The following is a 26,116-nucleotide window of genomic DNA, read 5'->3' on the forward strand; positions in this document are numbered from 1 at the left end:
CGTACGTAAAAAATATGTTCATTGATGCCGCTATGCGGGTTCTGTCATTTCGAATACAAAACATTAAATAAATTGCTCTTATCTCTGCAAGATGAAAACCATACCTAATTCATTCAAAAAGCTCGAGTGGCAGAAACACTGTGGCAAACAAAAGTTAGATGGGCTCAGTTGGCTACTGATTGCACTGTTTCAATTGCTTTGGAAGCGTACAACGAGTAACATCGCAAGTCTCTGCTTGTTTTCTTTTTTTGATTTTTTTTTTATTCGGTTTGCTGTTGTTCGCTTTCGACCGTCAAGCGACAAGTACCATACACACCGACAGATGTGCTTGTAGCGCACAAAACACGTCTCGATCCTAGTTAATGGTACACAGTTAACGAAATCTATGTAGATTATGTGTTGAACTGTTTGCTGTTACTGCTACTTCGTCTAATTTCTTTCTGCGCCATTTGGATGCTGATTTTCCTGTCGGCAAAAATTAATTGGATTAGTTTTATCGTTTTCCAAATAATAAATAAATTCCACATATCTAATACTAACAAAATGAAAATCTCTCGTCGTCTGTTTTTTTTTGCTTGATCAACTGACGGCTGCGTGCCTATCTATAGCATAAATATCTATGAACAATAAACACGCACACATGCAGCTGCTCCATGCTATTTGTTGAGCTTTTTTTATTCAATTTCATGGTGTTCGTATTGCGAATGTGTATATGAGTTTATTGTTATAACAGAATGTATGACAGGCAAGTCATAGCATTGACAGCATGCGCTGCATTTTGTACACAGTTCTCTAAGTTTTCTCTCGTGCGTAAAATTCGAATTGAAGTGGTTTTATCTTTGCTCAAATCTATTCTTTCTGTCGCTTCGTGAATCTGTGGCCTCTTTTGTTTTCTTTTGTTTCAAATGATTTGAAAGGAATATTAAATCAAATCACAGCAGCCTGGCGCTAAGCTACAGCTCCGCAAAAATGGGAGATATAGATAATGCGTATATGAGAAATGGAAAGAGAAACACAATTAGAAGCGCAAATGAACACATTTACGAGCGAATTAAGAGCGAATGAAGCGCGAAAAGATCCATATGTGTTGCTCAAAATAGAAATTCATGACATTGCTTGATGAGATTTGAGAGGCAGAGAGACAAAGAGAAAGAGAGAGAGAAACAAATATAGAAACGAAACATTTCATGTGACTCTTAATACTATTTAACCGCTCATTTGACACTCGGGCTTTAGTGGTTGTTGCCTTTTGCTTTCAATTCACACGCTCAAAATAATATCAAATGAACAATTTCGTAATGCGAATAATGGTGTCAACGGCGAGTAAAATTGCATTGGTTTATACAATTTTACACACGGTGTGGTTTAATTAAAAATCGAAACCTTTGCTCCCTCGGATATATTAATAACTCAATGTAATTCCAAGCAAATAGTAAATAACGCTCGACTCAAATGAATTAGTGAAATGATGTGTGGATGGCAATGTTATATGGAATGAACACACACACGAAATGTGAATGGATGCCATTGGATGGCGCCTTGATAATAATTACAATGTCTTCGACCAAGTTAAAAATATCTTTGAAATTGAGAGAGAGAGAAAGTAAAGCAACGAACGAATTGAGTCAATGCTGATTGAAATTGACTTTTCACATAAGATGTGCTTGGTTCGGTGTTATCCCTTACTTTTGGCTTAATGTAATTGGATTTCTTTTCAGGAGTTTAATTAGTTTTTCATTCCAATACATGAACGATTCGGTTCGTGCCGGGCACCTGATCAATCAGGAATTGTAATTATATCTCTATCCTTCGTCCATTTCTTACTAATTACACTCGATAAAGAAAGACTTTGAGCTTAAAGCTATGGCTTAATATAGATATGTCGTGCGAAGATTAGAGATTTAATTTGGCTTCTGACACCAAACATTTCGAACGACGAGAGCCTTTCGGATACGACAAAATTGAATTTAATTTTCACTTCGGGCACCTAAAAGACGTAGTCAACGAATGGCCAAATGAACCCAAATGCAGTTCACTTCAGTTTTCGACGCCAAAATTCAATTATGAAGCATTTATAGGTGCTGCCGAAAAATCCTAATTGAATAAATATGTTTGCACAAAATCCTGTCCCTTAATGTTCTATATATGCATAATAATAATTTCGACAAAAGCGTCGATCAAACTTCAAACCAACGCTTAATTATGGGTTGAAATTTCATGAAAATGCTTTATGAATAAATTTTTAATGAGCATTTCTGGAAATATTCCGGTTCTTTTTTACAGCACCACCAACAGTATAGTCGTCAACATCATCAGAATCTCAAAAATTATGAATATTCAATTAGCCTTCGATGGTTTTCAGAAAGTTTTTCGCTATTATTTCACATTGCGGAAAAGTGAAGTACTTGCCGCTTTTTGACCAAACACATACTCATTCACTTAAACAATGATTTATGAGCTACATAATGAGCAAATAATTTTCTACCAGCCATTAAATTACACAAAAAACTTTGATTCGACAAAGAGATCGTCTCTGTTTTTACTCAATCAAATGTTGCTTCATTGAAAAATGTGTATATTAAAATTTAATAATTATATTCATACACACGCATAATATTAATAAAGTTCGGCAACAGTATTATTTAATTTAGCTTTCAAACTATTTCACTTCCACGCTTCCAAATAGCTCATGAACATTTATCGTATGATTTTTGCATCTTTTTGTCCAACAACTTTCTAATTCTGCCTTCATTATGAAGCGCTAAACTAACCATGAAATTCAATTTGAAAAATCTGAGTTTAGATTTAGTTAAAACTGAAATCAACATTTAACCATTTTTTTGTGCAGCATCCAATTTTCATAAAAGATACTTTTTTCCAATGTTCTTCACAAAAAAAAAACCCAATGATATAATTGCTGCTCATTGACACGTGTTCATCACCACCGAAATTTATTTAGGCCACATTGAAATGGGCCCGTGTTCTTCCGTGGTCGGTACATATCCACACATTACGGTGATGTAATAATATGAAATGTGTTTTCCCATCGGATAAATTTTTTTTTGTTCTCGCTGTCGTTGGTCGTTTGTTGGAGAATTTTAATAACTGTAATTCAATTCAGGCATCAAAACGAGTTCGGCTCTTCTCATCGCATCCAAGTATTTATCGGATTAAGCGGCAAATGAATGGCAAAATCGGATCAAGGGAAAATAATGATGGAAAACACACACACCATACGCACAGACAAAAACACCAAGCTGTATGTAACCGGTGGCAAAAAACATCTTTTCAAAATATCGAAAATGTTCGGCCATCGGGCGATGTGATGCTGTAAATGTTTTGCATGTTATCTGTTTTGTTGAAATTCCGCATAAAACGTGCAGATCTCATCAGAAGCAGAGAAAAAAAAAACAACGACCAACAGCAGGCAAATGTGAGATTAAAAAACTGGGATATATGCAAATGGACACAAAAATTAATTGTCACGCTTACACACCCCCCACCCTCAATTTCGCTCTGCTTCTTCATGTTTCCACTTTCGACATATTTTCTATGCCACACAAACACACATAAACAAATGAAATCGAAAAATGTCTGTTAGAAAACTATTTCGACATTGGAATCGTGTCACCGCATTATACGGTTAATGAATGTGACAAAATCTCTGTGGTGATGATGGTGGTATTGAAGACGTAATTTTTTGAGTATGATTTAATTACGTTCCAAAAATACGAGGAAAACCAAAACTCTTCAGTTACCTATTAAAGCAGAATTAATTTAGTATGCAAAAAGTAAAATCCACTCTCAAACACCAAACCACTCAACCGCACGCACACAACAAAAATGAAAAGCCGTATGACAAACATTTTCTGAATATATCTTTTATCATTCGCATTGATATCAACATTACAGCTTTCGGTCTCTCTTTTTCTCTCAACCAGACTGGCTTATGTGTGTATTCAGCATTTTTTCGAACAAATAGACATTAAAATTCAAAATCAAGTACCAAACATTATAAAGAATTTCATTCGAACACGATTTTATTTATGGCATTTGTCCGGCTAGACGCAAGCATCAACTGTATTGTTTTTGTCGTCGCTTGATCGGCATCTTTTATATCTTGTTTTTACAACTGTTGTTGAAAAACTTATGAATTTTCTGTATTCGTATGCAAATGCCTTTATTTAAAATTGTAGACAAATTACATTAAACTTGGAAAAACATGTAAAACTTTAACGTCTGTACGATGTCCGAGGTGAGTTTTAGTTGGAAAAATATACTGTGCGCCACTACAATAACGACAATTACTATGGAAAATAGCATTTTTGATCTTTGCTCCTCAGAATTCATGTATTACTTTGACTCAATTTTTGGAGAATTGGGCGTCTTTCTCTCTCTCTTTCTCGTACTCGTTCTCTTTCTCTCTTTTTCTTTTATTTTTGCGATATATACACCCTTTTTAGGTCAAAACTCTCATGCAAACACGTAAAATAGTATCGGGATTATTGCGAATTGTTTTAATTTAATACAACAATTCTTCGGAATGTTGAAATGTGAAATCATTATTACAGAAATACAAAAGCACACACACACACACACATTGTGCCGGATTAAAAGTTGTACAGAAAAATTGTCGAGAAAAAAACTGTTCAAGAAGAGGTATACAGAAAAAAATGAGCTTTAAAATGCAAATCACAATTCCATCGCCATCCAATTCGGGATAATACGTGGAGATTACGTTGCACAAAATTGGAAAAACAATTCCAATGTTTTCACGGATACACAATATTTATAGACATTTTTTTGCTATACAAGTTGCAAGCTGCAACTAAACTCGTTAGTTTTCTGTTATGTTGCTGGCAACCTTTCGGCTCTCATGCTTTATGGTTAAATTGAACGATTAAGCGATTCTCAATAATTGAGTCTGGTGATTAACAAAATAGCCGCATTTCATTTATTAAAACGTTGATATGCCGTACTCGCTTTCGTTTCCTCTCTCATGCACGATATTTGGTCATTGTTCCAGGGTTCAGTGCGGATGTGGTTTTTTTTGTTCATTCTTCATTCGAGCAAAATTGAAAATATTTTATAAACCGAAAATGTACAATGTTCAATTCATTTTCATATTTTCCCATCAGTTTATTATAGGGAAAAGAAACCCGAGTCACAGAAACAAATATTATCGAATCAATGGTATATTTTTGTGTGTATTATGTTGCCGTTGAACAGGCGAATAAATGTAATGTGAAATGAATGCCATTTGCGTATGTTGTGCATACATGTTTTATGACTCTGCATTTTTCAATGTTCATGCATTTTTCGCAGAAAACTAACATGAAATAGTTTTTATTTAATTCACGTATTGTTGCAAATTCATGTGTTTGCATAAAAAAAGCAATGAATCATGAGGATTTTCTCTGGAAATTTTCATTTTTTTTTTCTTTGCACAATCCCAAACCATACACACATTCCCCATTTTCCATTCCACTTTTTATTCGTTTTACTATACGAATCTCTGAACGCTTTCAATATCCGGTTGAATGGAGATGAAACATTTTGTACACTGAGAAAAGGAATAGTGAGAGACTTTTTATGAAAACCATTGCAAGCAATCACACACACTAGGTAAGATTTTAGTTGTCCTTTTGTTAATATATCATCTGTATTGAACCATCATTCTTTCCGTGTGGATGTGGAATGCTGGATTTTTTACTGTGATAACACACATTCAGACCGGCTGTACCCTAGGTGTATGAGAAATGTAACAAAGAATTTTGTGATTCTAATTTTTATTTATTACTGAATTGTTATACAATTTTTTTTTCATTTTTGTTTACAACAAAAAAACATGAATCTTTTAAGAATAATCTTGTATCGGAATATTTATGAAAATACACGGCTTACAAACGTCATCATCCTACTTAACAAAATACTTTGTATGCAGAGTGCAATAAAAAAGTTACATTAATACCAGCGAACAGAAAAAAAATCGAAATGTTATATAATGAATTTCATAATGAAATTGTAATTCCTGTAAATATTTATGCAATGTTCAATGAAATGCAGACATTTTTTTCTGCATATTTTACGTGCGCCATAGAAAATGCAATTTTTACAATATTATTATTTTGATATGATTGACTGTGAGTGTATGTATGTTACAATTTATTACCTTCTCCATTTTCAAATAGAAAAAAAGTCATTCAATCCAGTCGACTAATCAAATTTCAATGTTTCTCAAAAGAGAAATTCAAATAAACGTATGTCAATTGAACTTTGATTCATAGAGTGAGAAATTCAATGAAACACCAGCACTCTTACTGTACAACGAATTATTTGTGAACAAGATCAAAGTAAATGTGTGTATATGCATTTATCTGGCTCATTACCATGATTGTTGCGATCAACATCATAATTTTCCAAGCGCCATGTAAAGCTTACGCAAGATATGCATATAATAAAAATTCAATTTGAAGTTTATGAGTTGTAATGAATGATTCTCTTATTTCGCGTAAGATGCACTTTAAAAAGGCACACCATTCACTATTGCTCTCAACAATGAAAACGAAAAGATATTCATTCACCATGTATTATCTGAGCATGTTCATCTCGGTGTCTTTTTGGAATTCATGAAAATATTCTTAGACGAGAAAAGAAGGAACGAACAAAAAATAGATAGAGAGAGAGAGAAAGAAAGAACAAAAGATATATAAAATGGTTCAGTTGGTGAGATGGAGTGAAAGACACGAAGAAGACAGCGAAAATGAATGTAAACGTAAGACATACGATAATTTGTTAACGCTTCACTTGGGATATGGAACGTTGTGCATATCGAATTGGCACTCATTTTCGCATAAATTATTCCCGTTGAGTTGATCGCTCGTACCGAGTCAATGGTGTATGCGTTAATGTTTAATGTAATATTCAAGGGATTTTAATTGCATATTGCCTCAATCAAATTGGACAAATACAAAGCCTATGTGCTTTTTTGTGTCCGGTTGTTGTTCATTTTCTACGTCGAGAATTGGACGGATTTTTTATTTCATTATGCAGCCCATTCGGCAGCATTGTGTCAATTCAACGACAACAAGAGCTTTGGTTTTATTATGCAAATTTAATATCGGTTCCGTGAACGCGCCCCATACAATTTATTTTACCCAACAATATCGGAATTTAATGAGAGACAAAAAGAATCGTCCGATAAAAAGTGACAATCCATGTCATTCAGTGAAATTCTAATCGATAAATTGTCGTTTTTTTCTGCGTTTATTTTTAATTCGGAATATTAGTGAAGCGCCAGTAAATGATGTTATTTCAATGTCTATTGCCTAGTCCATTGCTGCTGGTATGCGAAGCATCCACTCGGAATAGAGAAAATATTTATGTTTTTTGCTCATTCTATTATTATTATTTGAACCTTGAGAATAACTGCTACGTGTCTGTCTGTTTTTATTCTCAACATTTCACTTCACAAATTGTTTGCGTGCATTTTACTGCCAAAGCGATTGAGAGTGAAGGAAGAAAAGGCAAAGATGAAGAAATGAATTTGTTTTTCAGTCTCTAATGAGCTCCAGCACTCCACCGTATTTTGATCCATACAAAAAGTTAATGTGTTTTAAAAATATTTTTATGGGATGCTTTTCCCATATTATTTTTATGGGATTCGTTTGCGTGTGCATTTTTCCCACATCAAAATTGAAACGAATGAAAAACATTCTGCAATGGCATATAGAAATGTATACCACACATTTCGTAAATTAAATGAGGTGCTCATTCGGAGATGTGAACAAAGATGAACATGATTAAGTATTTTAAGCGATGAATCTACCATCGTATATCCTTCGAGCTGTTGAAATTTTTTGGCAGATGAATGCAAGAAATTCGTTTCAATTAAATACAATAGAGCATCAAGACAAAACATAATTTCATTTTCGGAATGAAACATTCAACCGGGTAAGAAACAGACACACGTAACGAACAAACGAGAATTATATACTATATTTGTCAAAGTCATTTTGTGCGTTGTGTCATTATGGTGAAATGAGCAATTCCACAGCCGGAAATACCATTTTATGCGAATTTCATTTCGCATGGAAATTGAAATTTTTTCCCCTAGATTAAAACTGTCCAAAAGACTAACAAAATTTTTGTTGACTATATTATCGTAACCTAATCTAAAACCATAAGCGAAACGTGCGATCTGAGATGTAATTTGAATAAATAAATATTTGCACAACCGCCCACAATGGAATTAGATTTTTCTCTTGTTCGACGATCGATATAGACCACAATGTCCATATGGTCTATAGAAGTTTGAAATTGGCTTGGGGCTTAAGCGTTTATTGAAGTAAAGGCATTTGAAGGTGAAATAAATTCACTTTTTCTTCAAATTAGTTACGGTAAAAAAGGTTGCCACAGCTAAAAGGGAGTCGATAATAAAATATTTTCGCACAAACACTCCATAATTAAGCGCTATTTTTACTCAATATTATAAACCCACAGCAAACAATTGCAAATCTATTTATTATTTTCCCTGAAATTGAATTGCGTCGCAACGGTTTCATTCTACAAATGTTTGTTATTAGCACGTAAAAATATTTTTCAAAATAACAGAGTCACTTTTAATCGTCGAAGTTGAATGTAATAATAGTTAGATAAGCAAAATGGACGTTGAATCACGGTGTTTGATTGGATTTCGATGTCACGTATCTATTGAAATCTAACAATACAACAAAATTTAATTATATAAAGGATAGAATTGTGATTGAAACTTTGACTAAATTTACTAAGCATATACAAAACTTCTTCTAGTGATATAAAGCCGTTTATTTATAATAATGACACTTCGCTGTGTATTTCGGTAGGTAATGATTTTCATTGCAATTTACTAGCAAAAAATTGAATTTACGAACATATTCACTTATTTTATTTCGATTGAATCGCGTCTGGATTAGTTGTGTTTACTGTATTTATAAGGATCAAGTGTTTTCCATCCACTTTAACTTTAAATACTCGTCATTTTACTGCTGATTTTGGGATTTGTAATGCGAATGAGATAAGCTTAACAGAAATCAATACGATGTCTGCATTTTTCTCAATTGTTTACGCTGACTGATTAGATTTATTTTTTTTTGCCATAAAATGTAAAAAGATACTTTCTAGTCACAGACGATTTTGACGAAATCTTTTTTTTAAAAGGCACTCTGATTAAATATTAACGGCTTATTGAATATATTTCAGGTTGTATTGAAATTTGGAGAATTTGTGAGGAATTAGATCAACTTAATAATAATAACAACACCTAATTCTCTTTCCTTTTTTATCGAATTGAAGCGATAACCTTTTTTCCAACTAAAACGATGACACAATTTCAAATAAATCAAAGTCAATTTAATCTCAATTTGAGAGACCATTTTCTAACTTATCTTTAGCCTAATCTATAACGGAAATTATTATCAAATTAATCGAAAAAATTTATACGAAAAAAAAAATTCGAAACCTTTTGTGAATCTTTCTTTGTCTCTGCCTTGAATAAGGCGAATGAGTCATTTGTCGAAATGATTTAGGTCAATTTGTTAAGCAGAAACAATAAATGTTCCTCAAAATGGAATCGATTGTGCCGTCAACGATTTATTGGCATTTTATACTGCGAGTTGTGTAATTCACTGCTGAATTCATGCTACGATTTAATGTCGAACAAATGGCTTGAGATTGAGATAGTCAACGTATTCTACATCCACATCGAAATAAAGTCAAAGTTATAAATGTATTTTCTATTGTTATTTATTTAATTTACGTGAGCCAATACCATGAACGGAATACCGACTTTCAAACACTTTTAGCGCAAAAGGGAAAATAAACAAACAAGTAACAAAATTTTCGCCGAGCTCCATTTCGATGAAGTGCAATGAATTTGGCCAAGTGCGCCAAAAATATTGGGAAAAATCGCTTCGCAAGATAAGCTTCATCGAATTTTCCATTCCATTTTTTTTTTATTTTAGAAACAACCATAAAACCAAATACTTGTACTCTCATATGTGAGCATGCAACGTTCGAGATATCTTTCCTCGGTCCTCGGCCACTCGACATACTCTAGAGTGCTTTCGAGCATTTTTGTCGCTAGTGATTCAATTGCAGCTACAAAATGATCGAGAATATTGGTAAAGTGTGAGTGAAAGAGAGACGGGAGTGAAACGGAAGGGGAATATAGATGAAGTTGTAAAGGAAAGCAGACATTTTCATTGTTTTCGACATTTACCAGTTTGGTTATAATATTATATGAATCATTCATAATAAATTTGGGTCAAGTTATATAGTTTGACGTATAAAACGTGTATGATGGGAAAAACCCTAATTTTTATTTACGTTTATTCTATAAATATCATAGTCTATCCCAAACCAATCGAATTTGTTGAGACTGCTCTCGACAATGGCAACGTTTTGGGTTAAGTGAAACCGAAAAGAAAATTAGATTTTTGCTCGACCCATGGCCATTTTGGATAATCAAACTAAAGCACACGCTCCAATATTATTTTTAATTTAGTCAATATCCGTTTCAACGACCAAATTGGACCGCACAAATACATCTTACAATAAAATGCGCTTATTTTTTTATGAATGCAAAATGTAGATTTGTTTTTCATTATTTATTGAGCGAATCGAATCTTTATAACCATTTTCCTTCGCATTTCAAAAACTGTCCACCCAAAAATCGTTGAGATTTTTTCTCCCACGTGTGCTATTGTTACCAATTGAGCCTTTAAGCATCGTACACTAGCTTCTGATTTGATCGTTACGGAATAAGCCGTTCGTTCTTCCTTGACAGTGATGGTTTTGCGTTAGCCAGCGTTGTCTTAGCCTCGGTGTATACCAACATTTGGTGTACACCAATCGTTAGCCAGCTAACTGTCTACACTGTCTGTGTGACTGTGTATGATAGTATGCGTGTGAAAACGTCCAATTCTCCTGACGTGTGTTAGTGCTGGCTTACGCATTCGTTAGCCGGTCTACACAGTGATGGCAAATTAGCCAGCTAATGTGCTCATCACTGTTCCTTGACTTTCATTCTCGAAATTTCGAAAAGTTCACTGAATAAAATAAGCTGCGACTGACTATGTTGAGTACACCGATGAGAATCATATGAGTGAAACGAGTCTTGAACCTTTTTTTCGAACACGGATGCGACCATTTGAGAACAAATTCTGTTCCAAAAATAATTTTTAATTCGACAATGGAATTTCAATAATGGAAATCGTTTTGAGTTCGTAAAATGTGTGTCATTTTAACCAATTATATCTGATCAAATATATTTTTTGGTCTGGAATTTCACCATACCAAAGAGGAAACCGAATGCCGATGAACAAAATCGGTTGTGTATCTCAACACCGAATAATAAGAAGTACCAGATAAAATTTTATTATAGTATTTGCCACATATACACATATACATTTCGAATCATATAATCGAAAAATCCGTTGAAGGAGCAAAACGAAGAGCATTCACCAACATAATATGTACAATTTAGATAGCGTGTGTGTATGTGTGTGGAGAGTACTTTGAACGCATCTCTGCCTCAACAATTTCCACGTTAGATCGAATGATATCATTGCGCTCCCCCTATATCTCTCTCCCTAATTCTGGCTTCTTCCAAATAACGTTCACCAAATTTCTATTCGAAAATTTGAGAACGTTCACATGAACCAAACTAAGCCCAACGATTGTACAAGTGAATAAGTCAAGCATAACGGATAGAATAAAGAGAGTAAGGACAACAAAAATGTTATTGCTTCATTTCTCTATCGTTTGCGAAAAATCTCTGTGTGAATATTTCGCATATATCGGATTTTCTGAATGCGCGTGAGGCCCTACATGTGCTGCTTTCTATACAAATGAAAACCTCGAGATTTGGGATATTGTGATTTAAGTGTATAGCATACTTTTAGCAATTTAAGTATTATAATATTGCTGCGATATAGAACGAAAGTGAGCACGAAAAACGTTCGAAAAGAATGGGGAAAAAAATAAGAAAATCGTGTCAGTTGTCGATATGAAATACAATACGTACAAAAACCGTAGTAAAGTTTATGCAGCATATTTAGCAAGCCGAATATTGCGTTAAGCATATATTTTGCTACATGCTACGACAACGCCATCTCTGTTTCCCCATGTGTGTAGAGTATGTTCAATATTGACAAATCATTCAAACGGGTCAATTTTATACCGCAAAAATAGCTGTCATCGTGAAAATATGTCAACAATATTATTCATTGACATTTTTGAAATTGACTGTGCCGTGTGTATTTTTTAAAACAATTTTCAAATGCATATTTCTGTAATTCTCATTTCAACGTTTTGAAATATTTGTACAATTCTACATGAATGATATTTTAATTTTTTTAAACTGAAATGAAATTTTCAGCATAGAAACAGCTTCTGCTGCAAGACCAAAGATGTCGTTTTCGGGGGAGATTCGTGTGAAGTTTTCATATAAAACATATAGTGCATTACTCGGTTATATTTAGCATCGTTATGGAAACTATAGAAATGCAGACACGGTTCCATTTCTACGAAAATGGAGTATAGACTCTATAGCGGATAGTTTTAAAATAATCCGTAAATAAAAATATCAAATAAAAATATTCCGACGTGTATTTGCTTTGGTAGTATGTGTATGCGTGATTTTCTCTTCTAGTGACTCTATACAATGGGTATTTATCTCCATCGAAGTTATAGTCTCTTCAGTATATATTTCTTTGTTGATGTTTCGGATTTTTTCAATGGTTATTTTATATCAGGTTTTTTTTTTCCACTCATTTTATGGTTACTTTACCAATTGTTATTTCCGATTTTTTCTCTCTTTTTTTCGTACTATAATTCATTATATTTGTGAATCGCGCCAGTTTTTATCAGAAATACTCAATCTACTCAAAGAAATTCAATTAGGCTTTCTCGAAAGCATCGAATCAAAATGAGCTTTTTTTGTTCGTTAACCATAAGCGATTTATCCGCATACAATCAATCTATTGTCCGAAAATTGCATATTAAAATTTCCATGTGACCTGCAGCATTTTGCTTTCAGCAATTTGGTTTTTACATCGGTCGCCCGGCGAGTGGAAGTGTTGGAATTGTAGTGAAAGAGAGATGGAGAGAGAATGACATGAAAGGGGAGGAAAGAGTGAGCGCAAATAAATCTTTTCTCATTCTTTCATCCGCATGTCATTTATATCCATGCGGCCGGTAGAGCTCATACCATTGCTCAAATTGGATTTGTTCCAATTCGTTGGTTCATTTTCAACATTCATTTCTCAATTCCCTGCTGTTATACATTGTTTGTCATGCTTATTGTATTTGTTAATGATACGTATTGTGTTACACTCTGGCATCAGTCGCACCGTGCGTGTGTCTGTAAATGTTATGCATTATGGATGACATTTTTTTGCGTACTCTCCACATTTATGAACAACATTCTCTCGCTGGTCTATGCTTTGATACATTTACGATATGAAATAATTCAATTATGGACTGAAATTGATATAAGCCAGAGTCATACCTTTAGTCTGTCAGTTTAGGGAAATATTAAGGCCATAGGTGGCGCATGGTCAAAGATCTAACGCGATTCTTGTATGGAAGTGTGAGTGCCGCCAGTCTAAAGTGAAAATAGGTGCAATAATCTGCAGTGAGATATGAATTACAACTTTTACAGTATGCTTCATAAAGATCATAGATGGCGTGACAATTGAAACTATAATGTAATTCTGTATAAATATTCAATGTTGAAGAAAAAAAGTTTGTAATTATTTTCGAACATTTTTATACAGCTCTTAACACTAATTTGCATGTTATCTTTAATTTATTTGGAATGGACATTAATTTTAACCATTGATGATTTTATTGTTATGACGCACGATGCGCACGATGTACATCGTGTACTATATTTATTGGGAAAAATGCGACCGACTATTGACATTTTGTGTATACTTGATATAAATGTACACACAAAAGATACATACGATAAATAATTGAATTGTAAACATGCATGGGAATGCGACAGATTTGCATCGAATGCACAATTTGAATATTAATCATATTCGTGGGAAAAAAAACATCGGAGCCAATCGACATGAAAAAACGTTATTCAATTTTCTCAGCAATTCTGATGAAAACATATTCCCATATTCAATGGAAAAATAAAATGGAGAAAACACACAAAGTAACTTGATAATATTATTGCTCTCACTGAGGCGTTTTTTCTACAAAGCATTATATAATGTATTTGATACTATGAAGTTTCAATGAAAATCCGTTATCGTTTGGTATCAAAAGATGGTAGAAACAGTTAAAACTACGTTTGAAATAAATATAGTATTGAAGTCATGCTATTTTCTTGTATATTTCGCATTTCAAAGGTACATTCCATTTTCAATGAGAATATATTTCACTTAGTGTGATAGTCCGTTTTATTTCGAATGCCAGTAAAATGAATTCTTTGAATCATTCATGTGTAGCTATTTTTTGTTTTCTCACTTAAGCATAAATATTTTTAGCAAAAAAATTTGAGAAGAAAAGAACTTCTGTCGAAAGATAGTGCAGACGTGACATTAAAAAGAACTAGTACGATGAATCCAAATATTTTTTTGTATCTTTGCCTCCCCAGCAATTGGATAGTTACCTTCCACAGTGAGCAAAATCAAAGTGTTTTGTTGTTGTCATTAGCTTTGATGGCACCGGAAATGATCGTCAATTTTCCCACGTTTGCTTACCATCAATCGCATTTCGCCGCTAGTGAAAAGAGGCAAAGCATTTCGAGGAAAATAGTTCCGAAATATCATTCCGATATGCATTCAAGTGACAAACATTAAATGCCATCTCATGCATTTTCAATACGTTTGATGTTATGGCACATTTTCTCCAAGCGATTCGATCGCATTCTTTAATAGATTCGGCATGTTTCCACATTTACCTATCATCATCGCAATTCAATGCATGAAAAATGATGGCATTTTTCATTTTAAATTTTTGCCATCTTTCAATATATCGATTGCGTTGCTTGTGTTGAATTGACAAAATATTGTCGCAATGTAACTGTTTACGGTGATATTATATTAAAGTGATACGTACGTGAACCAACTCAGCCGAGCTATTTTTACTTGGTCGCAAAAAAAATACAGAGAAGAAACAAACACCAAAATCTCTATGAAATACCATCCAAATGCAAAAAAAGACGACGACAACGTCGAAAAATAAAATATAAAATGGTAGCAACGCGATCTGCCGCATTAGTTTATAGCTGTGTGAGCGAATTCTTTTTTTTCTCTTTTTTTTTTATTCAAGGGAACGATGGCACATTCATAATCGACAGATACAAGTACAATATTGTTCGTGCACTGCAAGCGTATTGAATACAAATTTTTTCTCTTCCATTACATGCAAATAAAAATGCTTTATAAAAATTACGCTACAATAAACACATCGAAACGGTGTGTGAGCGAATGTGTTCTTATATTCATACGATTTTATATTTCAATTATGATGTTCATCTCTACTTTTTCGACCGAATTGGCCATGATGTGCCGTTTTGAAGCTCAGATAAGCTAATAATAAAATTTGATGCAATGCTAGATGCAATGTATATGTAAGACGCACAAGGATGTTGCGGTTAAACCAAATTCCTGCTCCAAGGCATAAATTAAAATCAATATGCTTTCCGATGAATTCGACGCATCATGTATTACATCGTATTACTTTGGTTAAAATGTAATCCTCTGGACAAAATTAGTTTTTGTGCATTTAAACCGATGAACCGAACTTGTTTCGAAGTACTTCCATTTGATCAGGAAAACATTCTTAAAAGCCTTATTTAAACGATATGAAATGCATCCAATGTGCACACTAAGAATAAACCATAATCAAAATGCATCAGTGAATAGATTGAGCTACAGCTATATCAGTGCTATTTTCACAGCTCCTATTCATAGGCGCTATTTGCGACTTTATGATACAATTCCGAACGAAATGTTCAAAATGTAAGTAGAACAATAGACTTATTGATTTTAGTATTTTTTGCATAAACAAATCAATAAGTCTATTGTCCGGAATTGTATCATAAAATCGCTGTCCGCATATTTTGTTCACAAATAGCACTTATGAATAGGAGCTGTGAAAATAGCACTCCTATAGCTGTAGCCCAATCTATTCACTGAAATGCATGCAGTTTTGAGACCATTTTCAACATAATCTCCAAATTTAGTAGTAGTAGCTAGTTACACTATCGGCCAAAAGTTTGATACTACAAAGCCATAATAGAATATGTAAATTACAAAATCTGAATAAATTCGATGCTTTCTTACTAAACTATATTAAAACACCTCGTCCGACTTCAATATTTTAAGTAGTATATTCATATAAAATCATGAAGGGAGTTAAAAAAAATTTGGTCGGAAGTGTACGCATATATATGAACATTTCTGCTTTCGTTAGATAAATAAAAGCTGTATCTCGACATGATTTCCAAAAGATTTAAAGTGAATATAATTCTATAGTTTGAAAATTTGAAATGTGGCTGTTGTTCCGGAGTATTTTTCTGTCCACCACATTCACATCGAATGGGCTAATGGGTTGAAATTGAAATGTTCTCCAACTTTTCCAACAACATCATCTTTTGTACAATATATATCGTTGCTGGGAATTCTTGCACAGACTTATATAAGTGTAGGGTGATTACTCCAAGGTGTTTAGAATAACAAGACGAAAACACATGAAACTCTGATAAAAAGTTTTTAATGGTGTGCGCCATCAATTCCCTGTTTAACAATTAAGTTTTATATTGTAAGTGCAAATGTTTGCAAATTGGATACATTCATTCGACTCTCACTTCTTCTCGTTCTTTTCATTTTATGCGTGTGCTTGGGTTTGCCGTCAAAACAAAAACTTCTACTACTACAATCCAAATTTCTAAATTGGCCAACGACAACAGATTCTTCGTTTCCAATAAATCCTATACGCCTTACATAATTTCATCTATTTATGCAATTTCCCTAATGAATGAGAAGAAGAATAAGAAAAAAGAAATCACGCCACAATGCCATTCAACTTGCTGTCATACGACAAATCATAGACAATAATCAAATAACTTCTTGGGCAATTCATTTTGATTGTCATGACACAGGAACAAAATAAAATACACCAATCCTCGCCCATCAAGAAAGAGGGAAATATGACAAATTCAGCCGTTAGTCATGGTAAATGGGTGTTTATTGTTGATTAAGTTCCGTTTATTTTTGTGTATTCACATCATTTGCCGTTATTTATATTTACAAAGCGATATCCCACATGCAGAGTATGCTTCTGTTTTGTCACATTTTTCATTAATCCTTGCATACAGAAAAGCCGCACAAAGGAAACCCAGGAACGTAAATGGGTTTGACTTTAATGAAAATACAATGCACAGTATTCGCACAAAGTGCAAGCAAATGTCATTTGAAGTGCTTACAATATCAGGTTGAAACACATTGCATAGACTATTGCCATGTTTGTTTTTTTATATGCTTCATTTTCCATTACAACAATTTCCGTTCTAATTCCGTGAATAACCCAACAAAAGACCATGATGGATTAGCTCTTATATTTGAGCATTTATTGTGTTTGCCATTAATTTCAGTGTTTTCATTTTGGAAAAAAAGGCCACTACAACTTCAAAATGGTGCGATGTTGTAGTTTATTAAACAACATTTATTAAATAATTTTGCCAGAGAATTTCAGTGTATCAATGGTTTTTGCAGTGGGTTGGAATTTAAATAAATTGGAATAGTACAACTTTGTAACACATATTTTCAACGTTAAACCCAAAAATAAATGGTCAACACAATGGACCGTCAACACACACACCCATCTACTCAGCACCGACCAGCAAAGTTAATTTATTTTGTAGTAATAAAATTTTAAATGAACACACGATAAACATTTCTGTGATGAAGGAGAGAAAAGAGAAAGAGAGAGAGAGAGAGATGGAGACATATACATAGTGGTGCAATTGTGTATATTTGTAAAATTAAATTCATTTGTGGGATGTGGCTGTGATGACTCTTTTTTTTCACCAAATAGGTCAAATAATCAACAACAGTGTAGCATCAAAATCGTATTTTTTTCACGATGTTTTTTTTTTTCACTTGGCTTAAAGCGATTTCTTTTTTGGCAATGGCCAAAAAATGGTGTAAAAAGGTTGAAGCACTTAAGCCAGGCATTTCCTTTCCAAAAAAAAAGAGAAAAAAGGAAGAAAGTGCAAAAAAACCGAGTTGAGGTCAGCACAGAAAAAAGAGAGGCAGATTGTCGAGGTTCGTTGAGGAAAAAGGAATTACATAAGGAAGCAATAAAGATTTGCAATTTATCAACGGTTTGCATGTAATGAAATCACATATCCTGCATTATAGTTTTCCGACTTAGCGAAAAATAATGCCAATGCATTTTGTTGTTGGCCGAGTTCCCTTTTTCCATTCTACATGCGCCCAGCATATATACCAATATACAGTGGACGAAAAGGCAAGAGAAAGAAAAAGAAAAAAGAAAAAAGAATTTACCAAGTGTCACATCACATAAAGCACATGAAACGAAAGGAAACGAAATATAAAATACAAAATGCAAAACACGCGCCCCATTCTTTCTCTCACTCGCATACAATGCAAACACCAAAAGCTCATTCAAAATTTCTGTGTGTGTTGCGCAAAAATAACTCAGTCAACGTATTAGATGAAATCCGTATCCAAATACATTTTCATTCGTCAAAATACAAAAGGCAGGCAAGAATAGAACGTCGCACAATATAATACTTTGCTTTTGACTTTGAAGCTATCTAATTCTATACAAATGAAAACAATGCTGTATTTTGTGTGAAGCAAAATGATTATTTTATGTATGCATGTGATCGGTTCTAGAGCGAAAAAAAAAATGATTGATTGTGTGCTCGACTCGAATACGTGTTACTAAGAATGGACGCGTGTTACTATGTGTCTCTTGTCTCTTGTAAAGGCGTTTTTCATCATGTCGCTTCTTATCTGATACATCCAATAATTTAGTCGAATTTTGTTGTTTTTCCGCTTCTGACTCTCAAAACTATAAAACACATTGTGTTCGGCTCCAAAATGCCATAAAGATTTCGAAGAAGAGCAACAACAACCATTCATCAGTTGAAAAACCATACAATACGCACGAACGACAAACAGAAGCCACAATTTAAATGTAATCATTATATTCGGAGAAATAAATCACAGACATTATTTATAATATATGTGCGTATTGGCACGAAACGCAAACGGATATGGATCATTTAAGCAGCGGCTATGAGACATAATTGCGCGTGATTGTCGAACAAGCATAGTGATATCGAGTAAATCGCTACATAACGATTAGTGGGATCGTTTTTATGGTGACAATAAAATTCATCAACTGATAACAATAATCACAACAGCACAAATTCGATCCCCCTAAAAATTCGCCTCGAAAGCACGTCCGAATCGGTTATACCAATGTCTTCAAAATAGATGAGTCGGATAAAAAAATGAAAATGCAAATTCTCTGTTCTTGTTTGACTATTTTATTGATCGTTAATAAATTTATGCGCAAACATGGTGCCGTCAAAAGGCGTTATTGATATGGCTAACTATTGTTTTTTTTTTTCAAAGTTGTCTAGAAAAGCAATGACTTTTAAATGTTTAATTTAAATCCAGTAGTGTCGCGCCATGGCTTCGTGAGTGATGTCAATGAAATACAATTTTAATTTTCTTTGGTTAACGGCAAGTTGAATTTACGCCTCACTTAATTTGTTCAAGGTAATTTGATACGTATTCAATTGATGATTCGGAAATAGTGTGTCTGCAAAAACTGTTCCCGTCAAAATAATGTGAATTATTTGGTTGAGCTTTAAAATTAAATGGTCATAATTTTAATTTTACCCATAGCTTTTCTATTCATTCCGCTTTGAATGAAATATGAGCAAAGACGAATATGTTGGACGATTTGTAAAAGTAAAAATGGTTTTTGGTGACAGAGCAAAATTGAAACCGATTTTCAAAATGAAAGGATTCTTATAAAAAATGACTTTTTCTGCAAATTGATGACAATACAGTTTAGGGGGTAGTCATTGTTTTCGATGAACGCCGGAAATATGTGCAAAAGTCGGCAAAATTTGTCATCTCCAAAACACATCCGAATCAGAGAATGAATGCCAAGTAAACGGCGTCAGTGTTGCATGTTATAACAATGGGATCGACTGAACGACTGAACGACTAAAGTCCCCCAGCATAAATTTTGCATTGCTTCAGCTCTATTGATTTTACTAATTTGATAAATGGTCAGTTCTCAAAATGATGAATTCTCTGTTTCGAATTACTGCTATTTTCATCTCTGCCTCGATACGAATTGATGTTTTATATGTGTTAACAATTGTTGGTAGTGAATTCTTCTCTGTCTGTTGCTGTCAGGAAAACTGTCACTGAAATGTGGTTTCAATGTGAAATTATACATTTGTGGTTTCAACTGCTATCTTATGGCCATCATTGGTGCAACCAAGGTTCTATAAGCTTTATGTTAACATAATACCAATTTCAATTGTTTCAATTGCCTTTCGCCTATTGTCGTTGTGTTTACTTTTCACGAATTCATCGATCGGAATGTGGTGTCTGTCAATGTTTTGCGATCCATTAAGAGATTAAAATTCGATTTGATTGGTTGTTTTTACTGGATATTCGGGCTTCATATGCAAATTTGTCAAATGGTAGATATATATCATTAATGTTTATTTTATAGATCGCGTTCACATTCATTAGTCTTCATTAGTAATTCATCCTGAAAGCTATGTTTAATGGACGCAATTCGAAAATTATGGATAAACGTGAATATAAGCTTCTTTAGCAGCGCGCATACACACACACAAATTCAGTGTGCTCACTTGCTCACGTTGTGTGAAGTAGTATCATTCAGTGGCGCGATGTGCAAGCGAAATTTCGAATAGCTATAGTGGATTTTGGAGCTGAAGTGACCGCAATGACATTCAATATACTTCTATAGTTATTAGATTCAGTGCAATCGGGATTATTTGCTAAGCGCACATTTGTCGAGAGTGCCCGGAGTTATCGGTTAACCACGTAAACCGATTTGCTTTGTATTATTAAACATTAGCTGCATTCAATGCATCTATAATATCGTCGATGAAAAACAACAATATATTTATTGTTGTCATATCAGCGTGTTCACGGAGTATACAGTGCGCCTTTGGATGTAACAGAGTTGTCAACAACAAGCAAACATCAATACGTCATTTTAAAATTCAAGCTTGTTGAAGAGAATAAGAGAGTGATTTTTCTATATTTATACACACACATGGCTTTTGTCTCTATGTGCTAACGCTGAGTGGTTGTCTCTCTAGCTTTGTGTGTGTGTGGCGCGCACGTTGAGCATGTCAAATATTAGGATAAACACAAAACGCTTATGTAAACTAAACGATACGAAAGGAATCCACTTGTGAATTGTTCCGTGCGCTTCATTGTTGTCGTTTGTGTATTCAGAAATGACTGGGGGAAGAAAGAGAGAGAGAAAGAACAAACCCAAATGCACGATGCATCTATTGCACATACACAGTGCACACTTCCTGTGGTGGTATATGGCTCAATTGGTGAAACTGGAGCAAACATTTTGCAAAGTGACATCCATGCAAATTTATGAAGCGGTTTTCATAATATATATTTAGCAGCCTGATGCGTGTTACGAATGTGAAATTTCGATGTAAGCGAACGAACCGAGCGAACGAGAATGAATGAAATGGAAAGAGTGAGAAGGGAAAGAGAATACTAGGAAATTCACTATTTGCAGATATTAACGAGATGCTTTACGTATTGCACATTCGCAAAGCTATCAACACCAACAGAGACACACTATACCACAATGTACTTACATATTCACATTAGTTCGCTTGAAAGGCTGGAAACGATATGAAGAACCATGAGAATGTGAGTGAAACATTGTGCATTCACATTTACACACAATCAATGGCATAATGCTTATTCAATCCGCTTTATTAACGCTTTATTACTTGAGCACGGCCGAAACGAAATAAAATCCTTTTTATTGGCACTGATGATCGGATTAAGTAGTATTTTGTTTCTATTTGCCTGCATTTTTGCATATACATTCAACATTCATTGTTTGCAAGCATTAGCATCGCTTCGCGCGGATTAGGTAAGCAGAGAATTTACTTCACACCGCACAATTGACACAGTTATAATGCAGCGGTAAACAACAAGCATTCAATAATTCAGTGATTCTGACAAATACTCTTTTTTTCTCCACAAAACTGTTTTACCACTCCTAGTCATATTGATCGCATCAATCTAAGAGATAATATCCTCACATACATACATAACAACATTTGAATGACGGAAGCAGCTTAGCATCAAAAACTTTTGTCTTGATTGTGCAAAATTGACTACGGTTTTGTTTCAGTTGAGTGAAAGAGATTCCGCTATTATGACAACAATATTTGTAAAGAGTTTCGTATTTTTTCTACGTCTATAAGTCTCACGGCGAAAGTAGGTTATTTCAGTTGATTTGACAAAGTAAGTTCGGATGAAAGCTTACTTTTGTTGTAAGAAAGTCATAAAGATTATTTTACATCGCGACCAAATGTTTGGTGATTTGTTAATGGAAAACACCACCCTTTGTCCAAAATGAAGACACCGCCAAAGGAAGTGGATCAATTTCTATGGCAATAACGTGTCTGAAAAGGAAATCAATACATGTATAAGCCCCGAATGAAGTCTAATAATGCGACAAAGAACCGTCAATGTAACGTTTATACTGTGAAAAGAAATGGAAAGAGAAAATGCAGAGAATCGATAAAACTCCATTTATATAGTTTGTTGTTATGGATTCTTCTAGTTTTTTGTGTTCGGGTGCACATTTGTTACATTCCCTATTTTCACCTTTGCAAAATAGATAGGTGAAATGCTTGCATTGCTGCCATTTTCCGGGTTTATTTATAGACATTGAACGACAAATACGAAAAAGAAATGCAAGAGAATGGAACCGAATCGTGAGAAGAAAAAGTAAAAAATCTAACAGTTTCAAACATGATTTACGGTTCAATAAATTTGACTAACTTGAAAGCGATATTCTCCGAAAAATGCCACAGTTTCGCGTGGTATCGATATATGCAGCAACGATGCGAATCACGTTAACCCGTTTCAAAGCCTTTCATATATTTTTTGCTGTTCGAAAAAGCAATGAAATCAGTCGAACCAAATCGAAATGCGTTTTTAAAGTCATTTGGATTCACATATTTTATTCATTCTTTGCAGTCCATTTTCTACAACCATTCCTGTCATACCAATGCGTATCGCTTTTCCTGCCACGATACTATTTCTATTTCAGTATTTAATTCATTATTTTGTACTATATTTTATTCATTTGATTTGTAGTCTTGCGACTACTGTCATAAAATGATCGATACAAATTTGTTTCGGTTTTTTTTCTCTTTATGATCTATATTTATCGAAACAGACGCGTATAAATCATTTTCTGTTGTAAACGTGATTTATGTGCATTCGTAAAACACGAACACTTTGTTTTTCTGCTATTATAAATGCTATCCAGTTGAGTGTTGAGCCCATTGAGTTCCACTCATTTTCGTTTGATAATTCAGCTGGTGTGAATATTAATGAGTTAAGTCAATCATATTTCACGGTGATTTTGAACCTCAACTATTAATTTATTGCTTGGAGTCTTTGTGTATGTTGAATGGAAAATCGGTAGCATGCAAGGCGATTGATATCAAGTTCAAGGCATTCCATAGATATTCAGAATGACGTAACCAATTTGTTGGCCTCATAAAAGCGATTGATTGTCAAAATAACACACTAAATGAGGCTATTAAAACGATCAATGCAAACTAAAAAAAAGAGAGAAAGAGGGAAGGATGAGCGTCGTTTTTGATGATGAAAAATAAATGCTTCGGAATGTGACAAGAAAAAAAAAACAGACAACAAGATAAATGGAAAATAAATTGCCACACATTCGAACACCAAGCGACAAATAAATTATACACAGTGCAAAGTAGGAAAGAAAAAAAGGCAGTAAAACAAAGTAAACTGATCGAATGCATAGCTTATTTACGTTTATCCCCTTTGAGTATTTGAGTGCCATTGTGAAACCATCAAAATCATCTTCATCGCCAATTTAACACTTCAGACAGTGAATAATAGAAGCAATGGAATATCATTCATCAGCTCTCATTCTGGCTATGATAATACTCATAATGCCGGAGCAACAGCGCCACTAACTCACGTGAGTTGAAATTGTGGGGAGAAAAAAGGTCGATTGGTTTAGAACAACCGCATGATACTCGCACACTCAATATATTGAACCGAACAAATTGATGAAACGGAGTCCCAATGCCAATTGAGAGAAAGAGGAAACCATAAAACTTTATTGCCGATTTTGTCATCCTTCAAAATAGATTCATCTCCATAAAAGGTGCGTTCATTATTTCGGGTGAAAATGATATCCGAACCGTGTGGTGCACAGCTTAGCTTTGACTGTGGTCCATATTGCATACCATTTTAACACTTCAATGAATTTTGAGGGAATGTGGTGAAGTCATCATTTTAATTTATCAAGTTCATCGCTCTCTCTCTCTCTCTCTCTCTCTCTCTCTCTCTAACTAAGTCGGAAGCTCTCGATAATTACATATATAAGCATCATATTCATGTTTGAAATACATATAAACCACACCAAAACAAAAGCTGTCCGTTGTCAACATGGAAGATGATATGGATGGTATTTCAATGGAAGTTTTTACTCTATACGGAAATGAATCAATGTTTGTTTCCGCATATAAATGTGTTCCATTTTAATTACAGTTTTGACATTGACACTCGATATTGAATTTGAAAAAAAAAAAAAACATACAAGAGTATTATTTTCAATACATTGTTAGTATAATGAATGAATAAATAAAGACACTATCAATTTTCACTTTTTCTACATTACCATAACCCATCATTTTTGATAACAATTCCAATTCTACTCTTTAAAATATGTTCAATTGTTCAGTGTTATTTTTTGTAATTATATTAATGAAAAACAAAAACAAAAATCGTTGTTCAACAACGAATACATACTATTGAATAATGTATGATATTACCCATCCTGTATGGTCCGGTCTATAAGAGGGTTAAATATAATTTAACATTGTAATTATCGACTCAAATTAGTAATTTTCATTTAAAAAAAATGAGTTATGTCAATTGTCAGTAATATGGATGTTTTTTTTAACTTGTCCAATAATTACTTAATTGATTCTGCTTAAAAAAATTATAAAACATTTATGAATCAGTCGTGTGTTACATGTTTTAAAATTAAAACAAACGAATATTCTACTAAATCTAACCAACATTATTTGTATTTCATTACGTGATATAAAGTTTCTACGAAATGTATTTATTTCTCAATAAAATTGCATATAAATATAATGAACGATGTTTCTATGCTGATATAATTGGACTTCAATGAATTATTCATTTATTGCACGAAGTATATTTCTTCATAAAATATCATATGATTGCCCAAGAAAGAAAACGATACTTCTATTCACAACTTATTGAAATGTAACACCACCATACAAAATATGCTGACAGTCAGAAGTCTCTCTTTCATTCTCGGACATTCATATGTAATATGATATTATTAATATCTCAATATAATTAATAACATTTTACAACGAATATAAATGACAATTTTCAAAAAAGTGTAACTCAATATCAGACGTTTTGTGTCTTGAATTTTGGTTTCGTCACTCAATCTTTCACTTCGATATAGGTTTTTTATTCGATTACTTATAGAGCTATAGAATTTCATAAATCGAATAAATCAAAGGAATTTCAAAGGGAATGCTTTGCTTTAGTGGTTTTGAGCAGAAACTAAAACATTTCATAATAATTCGATAATTGATGAGTATGTCAGTTATTAATGTTCATTAACTTTGCCTATAAGCGCTTGATTAAGACTAATAATATGAGAAATAATGAAATTTAGATATGTTATTTCATGGCTCATCTTGGGATAAAGCAAGCAT

The 26,116-nt window shown here is 33.6% G+C and overlaps 1 protein-coding gene across 2 annotated transcripts in view; it reads right to left on the reverse strand.

Moving 5' to 3' along the window:
- LOC116342964 (lachesin-like) overlaps window positions 1-26,116 on the reverse strand; it is a 69,580-nt gene that overhangs the window by 38,118 nt on the left and 5,346 nt on the right. For both annotated transcript variants that reach the window (XM_031770809.1, XM_031770808.1), the window contains exon 2: window positions 105-465. The gene's annotated coding sequence lies outside the window, so the exon portion shown is untranslated. The remainder of the gene's footprint in view (window positions 1-104; window positions 466-26,116) is intronic.

This window comes from Contarinia nasturtii, unplaced genomic scaffold (assembly GCF_009176525.2).
Source record: "Contarinia nasturtii isolate CC-2019 unplaced genomic scaffold, AAFC_CNas_1.1 Cnas_scaffold_928, whole genome shotgun sequence".
In the NCBI taxonomy this organism is placed as follows: domain Eukaryota; kingdom Metazoa; phylum Arthropoda; class Insecta; order Diptera; family Cecidomyiidae; genus Contarinia; species Contarinia nasturtii.